The sequence below is a fragment of the Natrix helvetica genome (genome assembly GCF_964273705.1).
Source record: "Natrix helvetica genome assembly, chromosome: 4".
Taxonomy (NCBI): Eukaryota; Metazoa; Chordata; class Lepidosauria; order Squamata; family Natricidae; genus Natrix; species Natrix helvetica.
Window position 1 is genome coordinate 41,472,636 of NC_138550.1, and position 18,478 is coordinate 41,491,113.

Here is an 18,478-nt window from a genome sequence, read left to right on the forward strand (position 1 = left end):
CCCCTGATATCAGGATTACCTCTGATCTCCGCTCCTTCTGTGTAAAGCTCAAGACCCACCTCTTCCAATTAGCTGGCCTGGCTCAACCATAGTTTTATCCTATTGCTCCTGACGGGCTTTTTAAATTTTGTAATTTTAACTGAGGGTGTTTTAAATAGTTATTTTAATTCTATTTTATATATATTTTATGAGTGTTACCTCCTCCATGTACATGTACGTGTATGTGTTTATTTGTATTTGTATATGTATTGTATATATATGTATATTTTATGTGTTTTATTGTACACCGCCCCGAGTCCTTTTGGAGAGGGTGGGGCTAACAAATTAAATTTCATTTCATTTCATTTCACTAAGCCACAGGCTCTCCTCCTTTATCAGCTAAGCCAGGGAAATAGGTATGTATTGTGTCACAACCCCTGGTATGCCCAAATATGGGAGGGAACACAGTGCTTCCCTTTTCTGTCTTTTGGCTCACTCCAGGAGACCATCCAGGCAGAAAACCATATTTTTAATGTTGCTTTTGTTACATTTGTTTTGTATTTGTGCTGATAAATAAATAAAGGGAGACTAGTATAGATCTATTTCAAGCTATTTAGCTCTCATCAGCTAGCCATACCCTTACTGGGATTTGAACCTGGGCTGTATTACATATTTGGCAGATGTAGTAGCCACTAAGCCACAGGCTCTCCTCCTTTATCAGCTAAGCCAGGGAAATAGGTATGTACGTACGTACGTACACACACACACACACACACACACACACACACATTTCTTGGCAAGCCAATCAGGCATGATAAAATAATCCTTCAACTTGACCACATTTCAAACAAAAGTTTTTAAAAGCTTATAAAAATGTAAAATTTATAAAACTGTATCATCATTAGTACCACAATTCAGCTGTTACAATAATTGAGACTAGCTACATTTGCAGGCAAAACTTTTTTGTGACATAATGATGAAATACCTATGGCAGAATCTACTAATTAAAATGTATAACGTCTAAATGTTTTATTTTAAATAAAAGAACAAAAAATGATTCTGTGCTTTCAGATCTCGTTGGCTTTCTAGCTCCTTTTTTGTTTCTGATTTTGAGCTTCATCATTGCCTAGATTTACTATTAACTTGTCCTCTTTGTTTAGACTATTTAAACCAGTGCTTCTCAATTATTTTCTGTCATGCCCCCCCTAGGAAGAAGAAAACATTTCGCGCGCCCCGCGCGACTGTAAATAGTATCATATTTACAAAATGTTAAGGGGTGTACTCACTTCTGTGATAACACTGAAGAAATGACACTTGTATGTGCATGTATACACACACACACACACACATATATCCTGCACGCAGTGATTTCTAGAAACAACACCTGCTCGTCTCAGTGGGAAAGACCCACGCATCCCAGATGGGAAGACTGTCCAAGTGGTCCTTAAGATGACCGCCGACTTAGGGAGGGAGGGAGCCGCAGAGGCTTTTGACTTTTATGCCAACCAAATGCTCGCCGATTGGCTCCCTCAACGAGCTTCTCTGCAGCGGGGCTCAAAGGGAAGGAGAGCGGGATAAAACACCGGAGCGCTCTAAGCTTTGGAAACTCTCGCCTTTCCTTACCACGGAGCCTTGGAAACTCTCAGACAGAGATGCATCCTTGAAGCCCGGGTTTCGCTTCTCTCCGCCGGGGCCCCGCCTTACTTCCCACCCATTTAGCCGGCACTAGATCCGGTTCCCGTACGGCTCCAGCAGCCGATAAAGGTTCTGGGTTGGAGGCCTGATAAATGGGCGCCGCTGCTGGCCGCGGGAGGAGCAGTCGCCTTGTTGTGGCTGCCCGAGATGGATAGACTTGAGTCGTGACTGTGAGGGCCGGTCGGAAGAAGGAGAAAGAGAAGGGGCGGCTGAGGGAAGAGAGATGCGGGCGGGCTCAGCGATCCTGATGGGCAATCCCTTCAAACGAGCCCCCCTTTACGGAGCCTTGCGCGCCCCCCGGGGGGCGCGCCCCACTATTTGAGAAGCACTGATTTAAACCAACTTCTAGAACCACCTGTTAGTGTGCATAATCAGCCTTCTCAGACATGGTTCTGTCACATAGGATTAACTATCCCTTCCATTCCACCCAAAGAGTGTAGTAAATCACAAGAGAAGTTATATTTATAAGAGATGCTATTAACAAATCAAGGATGGATATCCTAGAGATATTCCATTGTAGGCAATGATTTCTAAATAAATTTATAGAAGTAGATGTATCAATAGTTACTTGAACATGCCAAAAATATCTTCATTTGTATATTGTCTTCCATTTCAGATGATGTTTCTACAGTACACAGCTTTTTCTGCAAATTGAGCTACTTTGACTAAGTACTTATGAGCTTTTCAGTAGTTGACAGTTACATAATATATGCATGATTTCTGTTCCCTCTGTTGTGACATTCCCCTGTTAAACATTATTCAGTGGAAATATTGTTTCCTCTGTTTGCTTTATTTTTCCCTTATTTCCTTTATTTTGTACTATATAATGTGAACATTCTCTTCAAAAACATGCATACATATGATCACCTCTCATTTTTGCTCATGGGCACCCATTAAATTACATAATTCTTTCACTCTCACTTTCACCTTTTAGTCATTGTCATCTTCATCTTCTTTGAATCAAATTATCAGCTTATAATTACTCTCTCTTCATTGTCCATTCATATATTCTGTTCATGGAATATAAACAATCTTTTGCCAAGGTAGCTCTTGATCAATTACATATGATAACTTCCAAGTAAGGAAGGAAATTTTGAAATGTGTTGCTTTTTGTTTCTGATATGCCTTAAAGATGTCCATTATTTTCTCACCAAAGTGTATAGAAAGAATATTGTGTAATGTATAATGTATAGAATATTAAGTGACGCTCAAGAAGACCTTTTATTTTGAGATCGCTTTCCTGCTTCATGACCAACTTCAAATAGTCAGGCCACAGAAATATAGGATTGTAAGACTAGCTGTCATGAATGGCTAATTGAAAAGATTCTTACGGCATATAAAGGAATTTATATGTTGCTCCAGACATTATAATAAATTAAAAGAAGAATATCAAATAATATATAAGCAATCCAGTTCATTCATTTGCTGATATTGGGACTCCGTTCACAAACCCAGGTGACATGGTTTTATGAGTTAAGAGATTCCAGATGTGGATTTCTAGTTTGTCTTAAATTATCTAGCTTAGTACTCAAGAAGACATAGTCACCTTTTTTAGATACCAAACTGGAAGTATAGTTAATAGAAATTGCTAACTGCAAATATAGTGTTTCATGATTCAAAAATGATTCATACTTTGTCCAACTATGCAGTCTCTCCCACATGATACAGACTCTAGCCAATAGGTTACAGTTTAGACCAGTAGTGGGATTCATTTTTTTTTACTACCTGTTCTGTGGGCATGGCTTGGCTTGGCTTGGTGGGCATGGCAGGGGAAGGATCTCCATTCGCTCCCGATCAGCTGGGACTCGGGAGGCAGAGAATAGATGGGGGCTGGCAGTCAGAGGTGGTATTTACTAGTTTCCAAACAATTCAAAATTACCGCTACTGGTTCTCCAGAACTGGTCAGAACCTGCTAAATACTACCTCTGGTTTAGAAAAATATTGCAAAAGTAGACAGATTAATATATTTCAGAAACGTTGGGGTTTTCTCATATTGGCAACAAAAGTTAAAAGTGATTAGGCAGTTTTTGTATACAATTTAAGAAAATGAAAAATGAAAAAAAAGCAAGTTTTAAGGTATAAATAGAAAAATTGAGATTTTCAGGAAAATGTGAACAATTGCAGGTGAGAAGACATTGTCATTCCAAGATATAGACAATTTGAAAACAATGCTTCATCCACAAATTCAATTAATTATGTGTTGTAGAATCTCTTAACTCATAAAGGAAACAATGCTATCCTCAACATTTGTTGCAATCTCCATGAAAACATCGACTGTTCCATCTTACACTCTCAAACACGGTACAGGAGGTTCTTCACTTAAGACTGTAATTGAGCCCACAATGTCAGTCGTAATTAAGCAAGGTTGTTAAGCAGGCCACCATGGGATATACCCAATTCTAAGATTTTTCTTGTAGCAGCCGTTAAGTGAACAAAGCTGCCATTAAACAAACCCCACAGTCATTAAGCTAATGCCATGGTTGTTAAGTGAACCCATTGTTTGCTATGAGGCATTTTTGTGTAAATGCTGGTTTCTGGCAAAAACATCAGAACTCACAGTCACGTGACCACAGGACACTTGAGATGTCCATAAATCCAGGTTTGGTTGACAAGTGCTTAAAATGTGGTCAGGTGATCATGGGGGAAAACTAATTGGAACTCTGAATCCGGGTTATAAGTAGCTTTTTTGGGATCCATCATAATTTTGACAGGTCCCTGAATAATCAGTCATAAGTTGAAGATTACTTGTAATACAATTCAAGATTTTTTTTTTCAGAAGAGGATAGGGACTAAATAGCAGTGGATTCTTTCTGGGAAGTCTAATGATTTCAGAAGAATACAGCAATGTATGTGTTGTAACATGTAAATAAACAGGATCTGGTATTTTCATATTGGAGAGCAGTAACCTTATTTTGAAAGATCCCAAGGGTGCTTATAACAGAAAAATATATATTCCTATATTTATTATTTAAATAAAAGTAACTTGCACCAGTGATTAAAACATTACCATTCAAATACATACAAATTATTTTAAATGTCATTTGTACAAGTACTCCTATGCCATCAATTTTTCCGATGCAAGACTAGTTAGAATTTATTATTTATAAACTCAGCAGTGGGTATTGCAGATTAAAATGTATTTTTCGCAGAACTTATTTTTAAAAATCCACTGAGTTTGTATGAGAGATGTTCCCAATGGATTGTGACCTTATTCTCCAGAGTTCTATTGCTGTCTAGCAAACAATTTATAAAACATTGACAAATTGAGTGTCAGGTTCCCCAGGCGCAGCTGGTTTACAAAGACAGTAACAGTTATTTTAGAAGCCTGAGGTAGCTGTGGGACTTGAATTCACCATCCATCTGCATGCATTTTCTCAGGATTCTTTAGTTTAAGATTTTATTATTGTTTTTGGAATGAGAGAGAAGGATCAAGATTATTTAAATGTGAAGGTAAAATAGCAAAGCTGAATTGTATCTCTAAAATTTAATAATGTATGCATGTTTCAATTATATGTTTGGCCTTGTTATTTAATTCGGTATCCAGAATAAATTCCAGTAACTTAAAAGCTTGTACAAAAATAAAAACTAGTGTTAAGGCATACAAAGGACAGGAAAAATATTAGAATGCCCTCATCTCGATCCTTCTGTTGCTTGTATATAGACCTCAAATGCTTTTATTTACAACTAGCTGATAACCAGGCATTTCCCGGGTATTTATTTATCATAATACTGTATTAGACGGGAAAAACCCTGATTTCGGTGACAATTAAATTACTTGCAAATGTTTTCCCTGTGCCCCCAGAAGTGTCACGGAAAATGATACCACCTGGTTGTTTTGCTAGCTGATCCATGATCATTTGGTATGCTTTTTTCTTATCTTGATTTAGAAGTCGCTTCTTGTCCACGATATTTGCACTACTATTCAACATTGTAGTTCTTTTCTAGTATGTAATCTGCGTGAAGTATGTCATGTCAGTCTCGTAGTGGTGCAGGCAAGCCGAGTTGCAGTAATGTTTTATTGATCATGGCCATACATTTTTCCTCAAAAATAATCAAAGCCTTGTTGAAAATGTCCAGACCAAACATAGTTTCTAATGTTGGATTTTCCCCCTTACCAGAGAGAGCCCCCTTGTGGAGTACTGGAATATAATCACCTGAAATATAATTCTAGTTGTTTTAACAGTTTGACAATCTACAATGGTTTATGGGGCTATTCATGAGAGAGGAGGAGGAAAAGCCACAGTCAGGGCAATGGCCACAAAAGAGACATCTTAGCCCACAGAAGGAAGGGGGCAGAAGGCTGAGGTTCAGATCCTTTAGAAATTTGTCCTCCAGATGTTAGTGAAGTATAATAATCAGAGCCTTTCATAATCTCAGCTTCATTAGAGTTTTCACCAGATTCAAGGTCCATTCCTCTACCATGTGAGAGGATTACCCTTCCCTGCATAGAGGAGAATGGAAAGCACATTCTGGGGAAATGGACTGCAAATCTTCTATCTCCTTTGTTTGAAACTTTCTCTCCTAGCTTCTTCAGAAGCTGGCAAGAAGATTGCAAATGGTGATCACATGATCACTGGGCTCCTGGCAACTGGTTATAAATACGAACAGGTTGCAATGTGTCCCAAATCCAGTCATGTGCTAAAGGGAAAAATGGTGGAACATTTTATTAGGCTTAGAAGTGCTTTGCAAGCCATAAAGCTCCATGGCTACTATAATTGTGAAACAGTTGTTAAATGACTGGTCATAAGTTGAGGACCACCCATACTTAATTCAATAACTTATATAAAGAAACAGAGATAAATCAGTAATCAAATGTAGAATTCTAAATCATGTTTTAAGCTGTTGTTCCTTTTAAAGCATCTTCTAAATTTATGATTATTTATATGCAGAATCAAGTGAAATCGAAGTTGCCATTCTTTAGCCGATGATCTTAATGCACATCAAATTATTTCCAAGAACCTATGATGTCATAATGTATCAATGTAGTGTACATGTGTGGATGCAAGCAGTGTGGCCTTTTGTAACTGACAGGTGGAAATTCTGTCAATGTCCAGATTTTCTACGGGCAGTTCAAGATTTTCTGATATAGTACCCAGTGTACCAATAACCACTGGGATCACCATAGCTGGTTTTTGCCATAATCTTTCAATCTTAACTTTCAGATCTTGATAGTTTGTAATCTTTTCCAATTTTGTGTCTTTTGTTCTACTATCCATTGGCATTGCCGTGTCAATTATCCATTTTAATCTTTTCAACCATGGTTATATCTGCTGTGTTTGCATTCAAAAATCCCACAATATTTTTAATATTTTCATCTGCTTCAGTTTTTCTTATTTTCAAATTCTACGTTCCTGCCATATTTTTATATTTGCATTGGCAGCACCAAGCACACTTGAAGTTAAAAAAAAAAGGCTAGTAGTGAATACATCATGAGAGTTGAAGAAATTCTTAAAGTTCAAACTCAGTGGAGGAAATACCATCAAATCAACACCCCGGCAATTCCAGTGATTAGGTACACAGCTGGAATGGTGGACTGGACTCAAGCAGGACTAAAAACCCTGGATAGGAAGAACAGAAAAAGAATGACAATGAATCATGCCCTTTATCCATGCAGCGATGCTGATAGATCTATTTACCAAGGAAAACAGATGTGTGTGTGTTTGTGTGGAATGTTGCAAGTACATCAGACAGTTGAAAAAGAGACATTGGAAGAATATCTGAAGAACAAGAAGATGCACTGAAGCCAGTACACCATAAAGTACTAGAGAGACCAAACTGTCCTACAAAAAAAAAAAACACCAAATGAATAATATAGAAGAGAAATGGCAAGGTAAAATATTATATTGCTAGTACATTAAAAAAATAGCAGTCAAAGCAAATAACAGGATGTCTAAGAGCGGGAAATTTGAAGAAAGAAACAGAAGGGCTAATTCCAGTTGTCCAAGACCCTTAAGAGTAACAGATAACAAATGCCACAAATGCAAAGAAGATGAAGGAACAGTGGAACAAAGGATTTCCCCCAAGATGGCAGGCTGAGTGATGGGCGATTCCTTTTCTCCTGCTGACAAACACCTGATTATGGCACCAATGTTGGTTATTTGGCAGCTTATGCTGCCTAGATTTGAATGGGAGCACTAGGAACAACCCAGGATAACTCTCAAACAATCAAGTACCTTCAGAGAAGTGGAATCTTGATGACAGCAATTCTCAATAGTAGCGATCAGAGGATTGAATTTTTTTATCATCTTTTCTTCAACTGTTTATTTTGGCGGGAGGTTGTAAAGCACGCCTGGGTTTTAATTGCACTTTTTAAAGATTTTCTTATATTTTGATTTACATTTTAATTGACTTGTTGAATGCCAATCTATCCTATAACCCATTACTGGATTTTTATAAACTTTTTTTTCATTTTCTTATTGTTTATTTTAGAACTTTAAAGCGCTTTCACTTTCATTTTAAGGAAATCAGCAGCAAGATAATTCACTCTCTGGTAGTGAAAGTTATTTGGCTGATTTGCATCTATACTGGATTTTACTGTCAGGATTTTGTTTTTATTTTTTTAAAAAAACTGGTATTATTTTTTAAAGTTTTGACAGGAAAATTCTTTTTTTTTTCTATTTTGGAAATTTTTATCTTTACTTCTCTTGGTGAATGTTTTGTCATGGTATACCAGCTTCTCTTGTCCTTGAAAGGAACTGTTTGCCTTCACGATTTCTAGAAAAAGAGATAAAGCTTTTGGAAAAAAATGTTCTTTAACTTACAAGTTTTATTCAAAGACTTTAATAAAAGAAAACTTGATGGGCCAGCATGGTTTTGAATCAATCCCGTGATGACACTCAGAGGAGAGACGAACAGTTGGATTAGATTTGCAATCTGATCGACTGGAATCTCATTTTATGCTGCCAGATATAAAGAAAAAAAAAGAACTTAGTCTCAGTATGTAAGCTTTGATGGAAAAAAAACAATAAAGGGGCATGAATACAAGGAACTTGGAGATGATGGAATTGATGAATGATGAACTGGACTTCCTTGGCAAGATGGATCGACTTTGGAGAATGGATTTATTATAATTGACAAGAGGCTACAGTTTTTGCCTACAGACTTTCTGAAGAATGGGTGCTGCAGCAATATTTACAACAGAAGTTTATGATTAAGGGGAATCATGTAAATTAAAATCTTAAGGAATTTTTTTTATTAAGAAACAAATTTTGATATTTTATCATGGACCGATCAGAGATAATTATGTGGTAGATATGAAGCTGCTATAGATTTTCTACAAGTTAATTACAGATGGCTTTGAAATTTAACTTAGATTACCTGTTAACTACTATATTCATACATCTGTAGATATAGGTATAGGTATAAAGAGGGGAGGGGATAGCAGATAAATGTAAAATAGATGAAGTTGGTTGCAAATAGATATACAAGTTAATATTTTTAGGGTCTGATTCACAAAGGAAGGAAGTTATTATTGTTGTAATGTATTTGTCAGTATGCAATGAGCAGGGGTGGGTTCCAGCAGAGACTACTGCTGGTTCGCTCAGGGATCTGCCACATGTGCACGCCCTTGCGCACACACGCATAATACAACTAAACTTGCTCTGCGCATGCGCAGAAGCAAAAACAAGATGATGGTGCCTACATCACTGCTGGGAAAACTGGTTTAGGGGTGTGGCAGGCCTGGGTCGTTGCCGGTTCCAGGGACCCAGGCTGCCAAGCTACTACTGGTTCGGCTGAACTGGTAGGTAATGGGGAGATAATATATGTATATGTGTTTTTGTTTTGTTTTTTGTCTTTTTAATGCAGTTTTTTAAAAGTATTTTTATTTAATTGCATTTTGGTTTTTTTTAATTTTCTTTTTTGGAGTTTGCATTTTAAGTTTCTGAAAATAAAAATTTATAATGGAAAAATGAAACAGCGGAACACCTGTTTAGCTGTTGCAAGAAGGTTACACAGAATCACAAGGCATGTAAGACAAACTAACAACAGTGGAGCATTGATAAGAAAGGCAAAAAGAAAATCTGGATGGTGAATGCTATAGTAGCTAGAGAAAGCAGAACAGAAAAGGAAGAACTGGAGAAAATCACAAAATACAACGACCTGCAAATAGAAGTAGTATGACTTTGGCATACTATGATTGGGAGCTGCCTGGAGTTGGTTTGATGATAGATGGCTATATGAATCTTTTAAGTAAGTAGATAATAAAAAGCAAATAGTAATAGTACTCTGCAGAGAGGTTCCAGAGGCAGGGAAGGTAAAAAACAGGTTGCGCAGATGCCCCGAAATGCCAAAAAATGGCCCGTTTGGCTTGCAGAGTGGTTCTGGAGGTGGGGAGGTGAAAAACAGGGTGCGTGTACACTCTGGAACACAAAAAAATGGGCCTATTTTTGCCTCCCCCACCTCCCGTAGAGAGAGATATAGACAGACAGAGACAGAGTTAGAGAGAGAGAGAGAGAGAGAGAGAGAGAGAGAGAGAGAGAGAGAGAGAGAGAGAGAGAGAGAGAGAGAGAGAGAGAGAGAGAGAGAGAGAGAGAGAGACTTGTCGATTGTAAGCTCCTTGAAGCTGAGAAGAATTGCTGCAAAACTGAGTTTCCTGAAGTGGATCACTAGCCTCCTAAACAACTGAAAAAATGATCTAGTAAAAAGAAAAGTCTCAAAAGAGCAACTTGCAAACAAAAGCAAACAAAAATACCCCCAGGACCAAAACAAATAAAAGTTTAATTTATGTGGATTGTTTAATAGACTGCTAAATTGGCCACACCCATCCAGTCACATGACCACCCAGCCACAGCCATCCAGCTAATCCGCCCCCCTAACAGTCTGAGGGACCATAAATTGGCCCCCTGTTTAAAAAGTTTGAGGACTCCTGCATAAGAATAATAGCCTGTGCCGTATTGTTATAGTGCTATGGCCTGCCAAGTTTGGGGGGGGGGACCTATTCCAGGTCAATTTGGGATTTTAAGGGATTGATAATGGGCCTTGCCTTTTTGAGGCATTAAGACATCACTTCCACATATTCCAGGGGCTGTTCTGAGATAGTTAAAAAGATTGCAAAATAAAAATGCTATAGCGAAACCATTTACACCAGTAAGCCATTTGCCAGAAGTTTATGGGAGCATCTTGAAAACCAAACAGGAAGAATGTGGGTAATGCTCGATTTACGACAACCATTGAGCCCCAAATTGCTGTCGCTAAGGGAGACATTTGTTGAGTGTGTTTTGTCCCATTTTATGACTTTTCCTGCCACAGTTGTAAAGTGAATCACTGCAATTGTTAAGTTAGTAACATGGTCCTTAAGTGAATCTGGCTTCCCCATTGACTTTGCTTGTCAGAAGGTGGTAAAAGACTGATCGGGTGACCCTGGGACATTGCGATGGTCATAAATATGAATCAACTGCCAAGTATCTGAATGTTGATCATGTGACCATGAGGCTGCTGCAATGGTCATAAATGGGACCCTAAAAACGATCGTAAGTCACTTTTTTCAGTGCCGTCGTAACTTCGAACAGTCACTAAACGAAGCATTGTAAGTCAAGGACCAGCTGTACATGGCTCGAGATCAACAGTTCATGAATCAGAACATTATGACAAAGATTCAGCTTGTAAAGAAATATATTTAGGAAACATATTTTGAACCTTTACATTTTTGTTTGGAAAAAGCAAGAAAGAATAAGAAACATGTGAGATTCATGTGCCGCAGAACGCATTTTCAGTATTACTGATTCTGACCATTATCTATCCCAAAACGAATGCATTCAAACTTGCATTGAATAATACATGATGTAGAATGATGTTCTACATCGCTATAGTCCAATTTATATATATTTTTTCTCCATTGCTGTAGCATTTGTTCACTCATGCAGCATCATTTTGCTCATTGCAGCTCTATGCCTTGGGGTTTTTCATACTACTTTTATTACAATTCTTACGCAGTGTCCACATGGTATTAATTTGTATATGTACGTAGCAGCTATGCACTATTTTAACTACTGCGGATGGTATTGCTTTAAAGCTTTAGAACCAGTTTTGCAACATTTTCTCTCCTGTTCGCCTTTGATCTTCGTATGGAGGCAAAAAAATTACAGGAAGAATGTTAGAGGGTAATGGATAGGCACACACAGGCTTAACGGTAACAACAACTCTTTATTTAGTACAACAAGTGAGAACAATCCAGCGAAGGTTGAGTCTGACAGCAGCCCTTTTATAGGGAGCTGTTAGACCCTTCAACCAATAAGATTAAACCTCTATTCCCACCGGAAGAGAGGACCTTGGTGGAAACCACTGTAGTTAGAACAAGTCTCTAACACCCCTCACCTCTTGGATGGAACAATCTTACTTGTTACGTAGTCACACAGGAAGGTGGGCTTTTGGGTAGCTCCGGCTGACCTGCGCAGTTCAGTAGGAGGGGTTTCCTTGGACAGGTCGGACGGACCTGTTTGCTCCACAGCTCCGCTTGGTGGAAGCTCCTGGAACCTTTCACAGACCGCGGCTGGAGCTTCTAGAGCCGGTTCGCTCGGAGCTCACTGCAGGCCTGCAACACAATCAGATAAGTTTCCTGGTACCCTCGGGCTTGAGCTGGCTGTGAAAGGAGTGAGTGTTTGCCCTGTTTGGGTAGGGCTTTGGCTAACTCGTGCAGGAGTTACCTCTGATTGTCTAAGAGTGGAGTTGGAGAGGTGGCCACGGAGTTGGTCAATATGCCTTCTCCAATTCCTACCGTCCTCAAGCTCTAGGAGGTAAGAGGGAGGACCGGTGATGCCTATCACTGTGGCAGGAATCCACGGAGTTCCCCCAGCGTAGTTGTGGGCGTATACCAAATCCCCTACGCTAAATGTCCAAATCTTGCTTGTGGAGTCTGGGGGCGATGAGGCAGAATAATTGGGGTGTAGCCGGTCTAAGTGGGACCTTAGCCGGTGACCCATGAGAAGCCCGGAGGGGCATCTTCCTGTAGTGGCACTGGGTGTGATGTGCTGAATTAGCAAATAGTGGTCAACCCGTGTTTGCCAATCTCCCGGGTCCGTCCTAGAGAGGGCCTCTTTTGCAGATCTCACCATTCTCTCTGCCTGACCATTGGAGGCCGGATGGAATTGCACGACCAGGGCATGCCTGATTTCCTAAGCTGCTAGGAAGGTCTCAAATTGCATAGCCGTGAATTGGGGCCCGTTGTCAGAGACCAAGATGTCGGGCAGGCCGTGCATGGAGAAAAGTCTCCGTAGCACCTTGATGACCACTTCTGCCATAGTGGAGGTCATCAGGACTACCTCTAACAATTTCGAGTAGGCGTCCACAACTACGTGAACTGGGCCAGCAAAGTCAATGTGCACCCTAGACCATGGTGCTTGAGGTCAATCCCACTCCTTAGTGGGCGCCTGTGGGGGAGCTGGTCTGGACTCCTGGCATGGTGTGCAGGTAGCCACCCATTCTTCGATCTCCCTGTCCATGTTAGGACACCACACGTAACTCCTAGCCCAAGACTTCATCCTGACAATTCCAGGATGCCCTACGTGTAAAGCCTCTAATATTGCAATGCGCAGTTTGGGTGGAACAACGATCCAGTCCCCCCACAGTAAACAGCCTTTAACAACAGACAGGTTATTTCTCTTATGATAATACATTTTGAAATCAGACCCAACAGGCCCCTTGGGCCACCCCCTCCACACCCAGTTCAAAACCTGTTTGATCGTGGAGTCTCTGGCAGAGTGGCTGGCAACATCACTAAGCGAGATGGAACCAGTCTCTAAACAGTCAATGCGAAAAACTGGCATTTCGGGGGTAGGGTCTGCAAGTAGTTCATCGGTGCTCTCATTGACACTGGTCCCTTCCAGCCCCAGGGCTTCGAACCAGTCAAGCCCCAGGAGGCTTTGCAGGTTTCCGCTGACCATCGTCACCGGGAGCTGGTCGCTGAAGTTGTTGAAGTTCACCTGGAAGGTGCCTTGACCCACGATGGGGACTCAGTTCCCCTGGTAATCGCGAAGGCAGATGTCAGGGGTGCATAGATGTTGTTTCTTCAGGCTAGGGATAGCCTGCTTCAGAGTAGACCACGGCATGATGGTCAGTGATGTCCCGGTGTTGATCTCCATCTTGCATGGAGAGCCCTCGATGAGGACTGTGACTTTCAGCTTCTTTGACCATCTTGTGTGGGCTTGGCCGATTGAGATGTGATGGGTGACTTTGTTGTTGCCCTCTGTGCGCCATGGTGTGGCCGCCATGCCCCTTGGTTGGGCCTCTGCTGGCAGTTAGGTTGGCTTCGTGGCTGCCAGGTCGTCGGGGGGGAGCTTGCTTCAGCAAACCTTGGCGATGTGCCCCTTTCGCTTGCAGTGCTGGCAGATAGCGTTGCGGAGATGGCAAAACGATCTGGCATGGTCTCCTCTGCAGCTAGCGCAAGGCGGGAGACGCGGTTTGAAAATGTGCACCAGCTGGGCACGGCTACTGCGCATCCGGCAGCGATCCTCTTCTTCGCCTTCTGAGCTCTCGGCCTTGCGATGTGAGCATGTGCTCTTCCGTGTGTCCTGTGAAGTGCCCTGGTGCTGCAGGGTTTCTGCAGACTTAGTGGCCAATTCTGATGTCCTGGCTTTGTCCGAGGCAATTTGCAGAATGAGGTCAGATGTGGCAAGAAACCTCCTCTGTAGGTTAATGTCCTGCATGCCATAAATTATGCAGTCCAGAATCATCTCGTCCAGGTCTCGGAATTCACAGTATGCGGCGGCCTTGCGAAGCACCGTAATTTACTCATTTATCGATTCGCCCTCTTTCTGGTTCCTGATGTTAAACTCATGCCGGCGAATGTGCTTGGATGGCTTGGGGGCATAGTGGGTCCTCAGCGTTTGCTGGAGCACGGAGCAGGTGACTGTTTGCAGCGGTGTCGGCTCAGAGAGGTCTTTCGCTGTCTCAAACACTTCCAGTATCCGAGGAACATGTTCTTCTTGCAGCCTTCAGAAAGACCCATGAGGTCGTTTGCCTTGAGGAAGCAGTCAAATCTTAGCATGTACGAGTCCCAGTGCTCGGTGACTGGGTCATATGGAGTCAGTGGGGCGTGCATGGCCATTTTGTGTTCTGAGGGCGTTTTGGAATCTGCCGCTCAAAAATGGCTGCTCGAAGCCGTGCTGAGCTCCGAGCTGGATGTACTTGCTGGATTTCAACGCTCTTTTTGGTTCGCCTAGTTGTCTTCCAATCCCACCTTCATCGCTAGTGTTAGATTGGGTAATGGATAGGCATACACAGGCTTAATGGTAACAACAGCTCTTTGTTAAGTACAACAAGTGAGAACAATCCAGCAAAAGTTGAGTTTGACAGCAGCCCTTTTATAGGTAGCTGTCAGACCCTTCCACCAATAGGATTAAACCTCTGTTCCTGCTGGAACAGAGGGCCTTGGTGGAAACCACTGTAGTTAGAACAAGTATCTAACAAAGAAAATTTGTCATTTGATTCTATTCTTGTTTATGATGAGAACAGAGAGGTAGACTTTTAAAAATAATCCCCTCATTGTACAGCTGTGAATAATTGTTCATTATTTTAGTTTTAAAATATAAATTCCTATATAGCCACAGAAATGTATAGGATAACAATAGAGAGTCTTATTTCTTTCCTAATTATTTAACATATAGATATGTTAAAGCATATATGACTTTTTAAAGATCTATTTCTTCAAGAATTACTGTATAACACATATGCAATAGTTTGTGACATTTGATTGCATTATAAATGCGGTGCTGTATTTTAAAAGTCCTATCAAGGAGCAGTAACAACGGGGGTGGGGGAGACTGCAGTAGTGGTGCTTTGAAAATGAAACGAAATCGAAACAGATTTTTCCTGTGTTCTATGTTTTTCCTTATATTACAAGCTAAGAGCACTACATGTTCTATGTGTTACCATGTAAGGATTATTGTAATTTCTGTTTGTTTCTAGGAATTTGGTGGATGGATAGAAATCCCCAAAATGGTCTTCACTGAACATTTTACAGGAGGCAATTTCTTGATCAAGCAGCTTGCATATGAATCATTGAAGCAATTGTTGACAGCCCTCCGGAATATTCATAGAAAACAGAATAACCAGAACGGAAGGAAGCATCTTTTGACCATTTCCCCCTCATGTTGATACAGCTCTATTCCCTATGCAGATTTGTGTTGCTAGGAGAAGGAGAAGGAGAAGAAGGAAGGAAGGAAGGTAGGAAGGTATGTCTTGGCATGTCTGATTCAGCCCACGTTTACCTGCAAGATCCAATTAGAATTTATATGATTTTATTATGCTGCTAGGTAAAATACATGACCATGAAATACTGCAGCCTAATTATTATAAATGTTCTCTCCTTCAATAAATAGTAACTTTTGTGTTTCAAGCAAACACAGCCAGTTAAATGTAGATGACATCCAGGATAAATGTGGACCTTTGGGGATTTAAAAATAAAATAGGGGAATTATATGGGCATACTCAGGCATGGCCATCAGTGCTGCCACATTTTGGAGCAGTTGGAGCTTACGGGTTGTCTTGAAGAGCCTCCCTCCCCCCCATTGCAATTGTCAAGCCACAAGGTGACTAGGCATGTGTGATTGAACTGTCATTCACCTTTCATAACAGATGAAGTTGAGCAAAGGCTACCCTAGCTGTGTTTGCTGTTCAATCATAAGTTGCAAGCCCAGGAAGGACCTCCAATTGTGTATCAAAGATCAAAGAAGGAATAGCCCCAAATCTGAAAGGTTCAAACAAACACAGTCACTCAATCTTGGTAGGACTGAGTTGGAGACAAATTCTCCCTATCCAAACTTGCACAGCCTTAATTGGCTTGCCTGGATTAAAATACATACTTGCATATTACTTGTTAACTGATTAAGTGACATTAAGAAATTTTCAACATCTAGCTAGCGCATAGATGATTTTTTCCCCCTTGATGATCTACTTCTAACCGGTTCTTTCAAGTGTCCCAATGGTGCATTCATCGCCACTGAAACTGAGACCATCCACCTTGCTGCTGGTTGTCCTCTTCTTCTCTTTCCCACTTTTTCCCCTTTCCAGTAAGTTAGGTCTTCACATAATATGCCCAAATTAGAATAATTTGAATCTGATGTGTTGAATGAGAACTCTTAGTAGATTTACACCAATCACGCCCCCACCACCTTCTTGCAACTTTCCCTAAAAATGGAAAGTGGTGAACTAGACAAGACAATTTATTTGGCTGGATTCACTCTTTGTTTTCCTCCAAGAGTGCTCTTTGCATTCCATCCTTGGGACTTGCTTACAAAATCATGAGCATCCTGGGATGGACACATGGTGAAAGGCTGTATAGAAGCAATCCAATCTAAAGCCTTCATTACTTGCTCATTTCAGGCTGTGATCTGGGTAACAACTGAACTGTTCTTCAGATAACTGAGCTGGGTGGGGAGAACAACTTTCCTTGGAATTCTGCAGCATCAATTGTTTATTTAAAATATTGATGTAGCTAGTTTATCAAACTTTAGGCAGCTTCCATTTAACAAAGTTAGTTGTCTGGAGTGACCAGATATAATAGGTTATGCCTCCTTATAGGATGGAGTGTATTGGTAAGCATGACAGATAATTATCTAACCATGAAAATGGTCTGATGGTGAAACTCACCATACCATGTCAGATAAGAATCACCCTGAGGTCAAAAGCAGATCTAGCATATCAGACTCTCAATTACTTGAATCAGGTTCACGGTTACCATGGTGGACATGAATTCCTGACTTGCCCTGATTCAACATCACCCAGGAGGACATTTAGATCCCCAGATATCACAAATCTTGAGGATTCCACCACCAACCTATATGCTAAAGCAGGGATGTCACTGAACATCAGGCAGATAGTAACAGCAGCAACAAGTTCAATTGTTCTCTGAAGACCAACGATAGATTTACATCCAGCTATCTGCAGAGAAGCGCCTTCTATAAAACAACTGACACCTTCCCAGTTCTTGATTACACATACCAGATCTGGTGCTTCATTAAATTATTACTCAGGAAGGTCTTATTACATAACTTGATTCATTATGTAATTCTTATTACATAGCCTGGAGGATCAGATAGAATCCTGGACCATGAAAGATCTAATAGCCTGCCCTTCAGAGAGAATGCTGACAGCTTGAAGATGGGGCTGGTTTTAATTACTGGTTCTGTTGCCCACATAAGTTGCCCAACCTCAGCTTTCTGTCACATTTTCCTCAGCTGATTATAATTATAATGAAAGAATCAGCCCTCTCCACATCTCTCCCTGAGCACCTCTTCATCCATCTCAGTGTCCAAGCCTAGGAACATATCCACTCATCCCACATTCAAATTTAGCACCATCCCAATAACTCTTCCCCCCCCCCCCACTCCCATCAGTCCTTCATTTAGCACTCAGCAACTTGTAGGAAGTATGCTGATCTAGATCACCAACATCCATTCACCACAACTACCAATGATTTTCCTGCTATTTTAATCCCACTCGCAGGGCTTCCAGCAGAACCAGTCCATTAAAGATGGTAGGTGAAACTAACCAGGCTACACCCCTAATTCTTGAACATAAGGACAAGATGAAAATTAAAGGAGTCTGGCTGTAACAACCACTACTGAAACAACAGTCAGTAGTGCCTAAGAAAGCAACAGGCCAGGCCAGCTACAGGGCTAAGATATATAGTCATAATTCCTTGATTGAGACTTTGCATCCATTTTCCCAATTCAACTCTCCAAAGAAACTGATAAACACAACTCATCAAAACAAACAATTTGGGATTTATTGATATTTTTATATTGAACCATTTGGTTAAACTCCCTGATAAAAGGAAAAGGAAGAAACTTAGATCACTAGTTCCTAT